This window comes from Lissotriton helveticus, chromosome 10, assembly GCF_964261635.1.
Source record: "Lissotriton helveticus chromosome 10, aLisHel1.1, whole genome shotgun sequence".
Classification (NCBI taxonomy): domain Eukaryota; kingdom Metazoa; phylum Chordata; class Amphibia; order Caudata; family Salamandridae; genus Lissotriton; species Lissotriton helveticus.
Genome location: NC_136071.1, coordinates 1,103,796,363 through 1,103,803,719, shown reverse-complemented (window position 1 = coordinate 1,103,803,719; position 7,357 = coordinate 1,103,796,363).

Here is a 7,357-nt window from a genome sequence, read left to right as displayed (position 1 = left end):
GCTCAGTTGACCCCCTCAAAAAATAAGATAGTTTTACTAAAGGTAATTTTTAAGTCTCCACCGTACGAATTGGGCCTTTTCCTGTTGCAGCCACTATGCTTACCCACGCAAGTGAGGTACCATTTTTATCGGGAGACCTGGGGGAACGCTGGGTGGGAGGTAATTTGTGTGAGCCCAGTGATGCCTCGCTTTCCCACACAAAAAAGTGTGAAAAACTGATTTTTTTCAGCTAAAATTGAGGTTTGCAAGGGATTCTGGGTAAAGGAACGTTAGAGGATCCACGCAAGCCTTACCTCCTTTGAAGCCCCCGGGTGTCCACTTTTTAGAAATGTGTGGTTTGGTAGGTTTCCCTAGATGGCCGTCTAGCACAGGGCCAAAAACCCAGGTAACCCCTCTTGCAAAAGCTGGTGGTTTTGACATTGCAAAACCAGCAGCTTTTGCAAGAGGGGTTACCTGGGTTTTTGGCCCCGTGCTAGTCGGCCATCTAGGGAAACCTACCAAACCCAACCATTTCTGAAAAGTAGACACCCGGGGGCTTCCCAGGAGGTATGGCTTGCGTGGATCCTCCAACGTTCCTTTACCCAGAATCCCTTGTAAATCTCGATTATAGCTAAAAAAAATCAGATTTTTCACACATTTTTGTGTGGGAAAGCGTGGCATTACTGGGCTCACACAAATTTCCTCTCACCCAGCGTTCCCCAAGGTCTCCTAATAAAAATGGTACCTCACTTGCGTGGGTAGGCATAGTGGCTACAACAGGAAAAGGTTCAAATCGTACGGTGGTGAATTTAAAATACCCTATAGCAAAATACCCTTGATTTTTTTGGGGGGGCACATGAGTTTTTGGCCCGGGGCTCGGTGGCCATCTTTGGAAAATACCAAACCCGAACAGTTCTGAAAACTAGACACCCGGGGGAGTCCAGGGAGGTATGGCATGCGTGGGTCCCCCAATGTTTTCCTACCCAGAATCCCTTGCAAATCTCGATTATAGCTCAAACAAATCAGATTTTTCACACATTTTTGTGTGGGAAAGCGTGGCTTTACTGGGCTCACACAAATTTCCTCCCACTCAGCGTTCCCCAAGGTCTCCCGATAAAAATGGTACCTCACTTGCATGGGTAGGCATAGTGGCTGCAACAGGAAAAGATCCAAATCGTACGGTGGTGAATTTAAAATACCCTATAGCAAAATAACCTTGATTTTGGGGGTGGGGCACCTGAGTTTTTGGCCCGGGGCTCGGTGGCCATCTTTGGAAACTACCAAACCCGAACAGTTCTGAAAACTAGACACCCGGGGGAGTCCAGGGAGGTATGGCATGCGTGGGTCCCCCAATGTTTTCCTACCCAGAAGTCCTTGCAAACCTTAAAATTAGGTAAAAATATCACTTTTCCAAACTTTTTTGCGTGGGATCTCCGTGCCGGAAAAAAAGTCCTACCACCCAGCGTTCCCCTTGTTCTCCCGAGTAAAATGATACCTCACTTGTGTGGGTGCCCCAAAGCAGAACAGGCTAAAAATGAATTTTTAAAAAATGTAGTAGTTAAGTTTGACAAATTAAGCACCCCACCTTAGTCACAGGCCTTTGGCCCACCCACACAAGTGAGGTATCATTTTACTCTGGAGAATAAGGGGAACGCTGGGTCGTAGGACATTTGTGTCGGCAGGGAGATCCTACCCAAAAATGTATGGAAAAGTGGGTTTTAACCTAAATTTAAGGTTTGCAGGGATTTCTGGGTAGGAAAACATTGGGGCACCCACGCATGCCATACCTCCCTGACTCCCCTGGGTGTCTAGTTTTTAGAACTGTTTGGGTTTGGTAGTTTCCAAAGATGCCCGCCAAGCCATGGGCCAAAAGCTCAGTTGACCCCCTCAAAAAATAAGATAGTTTTACTAAAGGTAATTTTTAAGTCTCCACCGTACGAATTGGGCCTTTTCCTGTTGCAGCCACTATGCCTACCCACGCAAGTGAGGTACCATTTTTATCGGGAGACCTGGGGGAACGCTGGGTGGGAGGTAATTTGTGTGAGCCCAGTGATGCCTCGCTTTCCCACACAAAAAAGTGTGAAAAACTGATTTTTTCAGCTAAAATTGAGGTTTGCAAGGGATTCTGGGTCAAGGAACGTTAGAGGATCCACGCAAGCCTTACCTCCTTTGAAGCCCCCGGGTGTCCACTTTTCAGAAATGTGTGGTTTGGTAGGTTTCCCTAGATGGCCGTCTAGCACAGGGCCAAAAACCCAGGTAACCCCTCTTGCAAAAGCTGGTGGTTTTGACATTGCAAAACCAGCAGCTTTTGCAAGAGGGGTTACCTGGGTTTTTGGCCCCGTGCTAGTCGGCCATCTAGGGAAACCTACCAAACCCAACCATTTCTGAAAAGTAGACACCCGGGGGCTTCCAAGGAGGTATGGCTTGCGTGGATCCTCCAACGTTCCTTTACCCAGAATCCCTTGTAAATCTCGATTATAGCTAAAAAAAAATCAGATTTTTCACACATTTTTGTGTGGGAAAGCGTGGCATTACTGGGCTCACACAAATTTCCTCTCACCCAGCGTTCCCCAAGGTCTCCTAATAAAAATGGTACCTCACTTGCGTGGGTAGGCATAGTGGCTACAACAGGAAAAGGTTCAAATCGTACGGTGGTGAATTTAAAATACCCTATTGCAAAATACCCTTGATTTTTTTGGGGGGGCACATGAGTTTTTGGCCCGGGGCACGGTGGCCATCTTTGGAAAATACCAAACCCGAACAGTTCTGAAAACTAGACACCCGGGGGAGTCCAGGGAGGTATGGCATGCGTGGGTCCCCCAATGTTTTCCTACCCAGAATTCCTTGCAAACCTTAAAATTAGGTAAAAACATCACTTTTCCAAACTTTTTTGCGTGGGATCTCCGTGCCGGCAAAAAAGTCCTACCGCCCAGCGTTCCCCTTGTTCTCCCGAGTTGACAAATTAAGCACCCCACCTTAGTCACAGGCCTTTGGCCCACCCACACAAGTGAGGTATAATTTTACTCGGGAGAACAAGGGGAACGCTGGGTGGTAGGACATTTGTGCCGGCAGGGAGATCCCACCCAAAAATGTATGGAAAAGTGGGTTTTTAACCTAAATGTAAGGTTTGCAGGGATTTCTGGGTAGGAAAACATTGGGGCACCCACGCATGCCATACCTCCCTGGACTCCCCCGGGTGTCTAGTTTTCAGAACTGTTTGAGTTTCGTAGTTTCCAAAGATGCCCACAAAGCCCCGGGCCAAAAACTCATGGGAACCCCCTTGCAAAACCAAATTGTTTTGAATAAATTAAGTTTTCAATTTGAGAGCGTGCGACTCTTGGGACAATATTGCATGGAAATTGTGACAGACAATTTCAAGTTTGCAGGAGATTGTGGATAAAAAACAACAAAAGAATTCACCAGAAAGACATGACCATATACTTCCTTGTTTTAATAATTATATCTAAATTTAGTAAGTTATTTATAGCTATAATGTACACCTTACCGGAGTTACTCAAAAGACAAACATTCAAGCACGGCTATCTATTCCTCAAAGACACACACGTACAGGTTGGATTTGGCACGAGGGCGAGTGATGGTTCAGTACATAAAATTTTATTAACAAGATATTTAAAAAAAAAGAAATGCTCTGTCAATAAATAAATGCATAAAAACCGAACCAGTGACTCGCAACTCATGAGCTGTAAAGCCACGACAAGGCACCAACCGTTTTACGGCCATTCACGCATCTTTCATACCTGAAACAAACCAGACCATTGACACCATCCGGAAGGAAAAGCAACACATAACAACAATCACAATAAGGGACAAGGTGCACCCTACTTCAGAAAGAGATAAAAGACAAATATTACTGCACAGCCATCTAATCCGCAAGCACACACACATACTGGTTGGATTTGGCACGAGGGCGAGTGATGGTTCAGTACATAAAATTTTATTATCAAGATATTTCAAAAAAATGAAATGCTCTGTCAATAAATAAATGCATAAAAACCGAACCAGTGGCTCGCAACTCATGAGCTGTAAAGCCACGACAAGGCACCAACCGTTTTACAGGCCATTCACACACCTTCCATACCTGATACAAACCAGACCATTGACACCATCCGGAAGGAAAAGCAACACATAACAACAATCACAATAAGGGACAAGGTACACCCTACTTCAGAAAGAGATAAAAGAAAAATATTACTGCACAGCCATCTAATACGCAAGCACACACACATACTGGTTGGATTTGGCACGATGTGAGTGATGATTCAGACCATACAATTGTATTCGCAAGTAATTTCACAAAAATGAAATACACTGCGTATAATTGAAAGTATGATAAACTGAAACACTGACTCACAGCTCGTGAGTTGTAAAGCCACGTCAAGGCACCAACCTCTTTACAGGCCATTCATACACCTTTCGTACGTGTGACACATACAAAACATTCACACCGCCAGCCGCGGACCCATCACATTTCCACACTCACACCAGCAGACAGCGCCATTCAAGGGCCCATCACTTTCACACACCCACATTTCTGACATTGCAACTACACAAAATGATAGACTGCGTGGAGTGTCACTCAACTAGCAGTGTGTGTAGTGACCAACAGAAAGTAACTACTCACACACCGCCAGCCGAGCGCCAGTCCACCCACACCACAATCCAAGCACCAGACCATGCACACCTCCAGCCAAACACCACTCAGCGCACACCGACAGCCAAGTACCACTCCACACACACCACCAGCCAAGCGCCACTCCACAAACACAACACCAGCCAAGCACCACTCCATGCACAGACAGCCAAGTACCACTCCACGCACACCATCCAGCCAAGCGCCACTCCACACACACCGCCAGCCAAGCGCCACTCCACGCACTCCACCATCCAAGCACCAGACCATGCACACCGCCAGCCAAACACCACTAAGCGCACACCGACAGCCAAGTACCACTCCACACACACCACCAGCCAAGCATCACTCCACGCACACCGCAAGCCAAGCGCCACTCCACACACACCACCAGCCAAACACCACTCCGTGCACAGACAGCCAAGTACCACTCCACGCACACCATCCAGCAAAGCGCCACTCCACACACACCGCCAGCCAAGCACCACTCCGTGCACAGACAGCCAAGTACCACTCCACGCACACCACCAGCCAAGCACCACTCTACACACACCACCATCCAAGCACCAGACTATGCACACCGCCAGCCAAACACCACTCAGCGCACACCGACAGCCAAGTACCACTCCACACACACCACCAGCCAAGCACCACTCCACGCACACCGCAAGCGAAGCGCCACTCCACACACACCGCCAGCCAAGCACCACTCCGTGCACAAACAGCCAAGTACCACTACACGCACACCACCAGCCAAGCGCCACTCCACACACACCACCAGCCAAGCGCAACTCAACACACACCACCAGCCAAGCGCAACTCCACACACACCGCCAGCCAAGCACCACTCCACACACACCACCAGCCAAAGACAAATGCAAACACAACACCAGGCAAGCGCAAGAGCACGCACACCGCCAACCAAACACCAGACCACGCACACCGCCAGCCAAGCACCAGTCCACAGACACCGCCAGACAAGCACCAGTCCACAGACACCAGCAGCCAAGCGCCAAACCATGCACACCGTCAGACAATGGACACTACACGCAAACCAACATCATACTTTAGTTTTTTTTTTAAATAAAAGAAAAACAAAAACAAATTGCAAATTGATACAAATCTACTAACTCAACAACTAAATCTAAAAAGACTACAGAAATGCAAACTTTGAAACTGAACAATAAGTTTTAAAGAATAAAGACCAACCAGTTCTATTTACCACTCATTGATACTCCCAAAAATTATTTTGCGTGTGGTACAATCTAAAACAAGCAGGTACACACAGCCTGGGGTTTGAAGGGCAGTCGGGGCAGTACCTACGAACCTCCTTCCGCAAACCTCTTCGTCAACAGACTCTACATCTCCGACTGGGAAAGTCTTTTGAGGTTGTAGGAGGAATTGTATCAGGAAAGTGGCGATCTTTCAATCTGGCAACATCCTCCACCACTCCAACTCTAGGAACACTTGCCTGTTCCACTAAAACAAGGCTGCCTACTACAGACTCCTGAAACTTCACAAAAGTCATCTTTGACTGGGGACAAGATTTCTGGAACACAACAAAAGCATTAAAGATTGCCAAGTGGAAAAGATGGATAGTCAACTTCTTGTACCAAATGTAAGCCTTACGAAGAGCAGCATACGGTTCCAACCTCTGATCTACTCTGTCAACACCACCCATGTACTTATTGTAGTGCATTATGCACAAAGGTGTGCGCACTTCTGCAACCTGACCCCAAACAGGCACCGGTTCAGTGCTTTCATCATGTATTGTAGTCAACATGTAGACATCTCTCCTGTCTGAAAACTTCACAGCTAGAAGCTCCTCACAACGCAATGCACTGCACTGTCCCCGAGCAAGCTTTCGACAAACAAGTTCTTTTGGGAAACCTTTACGGTTTGAGCGGATTGTGCCACAAGCAACAGTGTCCACTTTGGCCAATTCCCTGAACAACCGCACACCAGTGTAGAAGTTATCGACATACAAATGATGGCCTTTGTTAAAAAATCCACGACCAAGTTCCCACACAATTTTCTCAGTCACTCCAAAAGTCGACGGACAACCAGGGGGGTTAATCCTGGATTCCTTACCAGTGTACACCCTGAAATTAGAGACATATCCAGTCTCACTGTCACACAGCATATACAGTTTGATTCCATAGCGTGCCCTCTTACTAGGAATGTATTGCCGAAATACCAAGCGGCCCTTGAACAACAGCAAAGACTCATCCACTGCAATTTCTTTCCCAGGATAAAAGATCTCAGGAAATCGATCAACAAAATGATCAATGACATGCCGAATCTTGAAAAGACGGTCACATTCAGGGTGATCTTGTGGCAAAGCAAGACTATTGTCAACAAAATGCATCATCCGAAGCAGAAGCAAATACCTATCACGACTCATGACTGCCGGAAATATAGCTGTTGCCATCAAGGGACTAGTAAACCAATATGAAGCCATTGATGGTTTCCTAAGCAAGCCCATCAAAAAAGATAAACCCAAAAACTTGTTCATCTCCTCCAAATTTGTGGGAGTCCACCGGGTAGCTCTAGCGTGGGGCTTAAGGCTGGCACTGTTCACCCTCAAAAAAATTTCAGCATACAAATTAGTTTGCTCTACAATCTCTGCCAAAAACACATCATCCATAAACAACTTGAAAACAACTTGAAAAAATCAATAGGCAAAATGTTTTCAGTGTTCACCCTACACCCTGGAACACCAGTAAA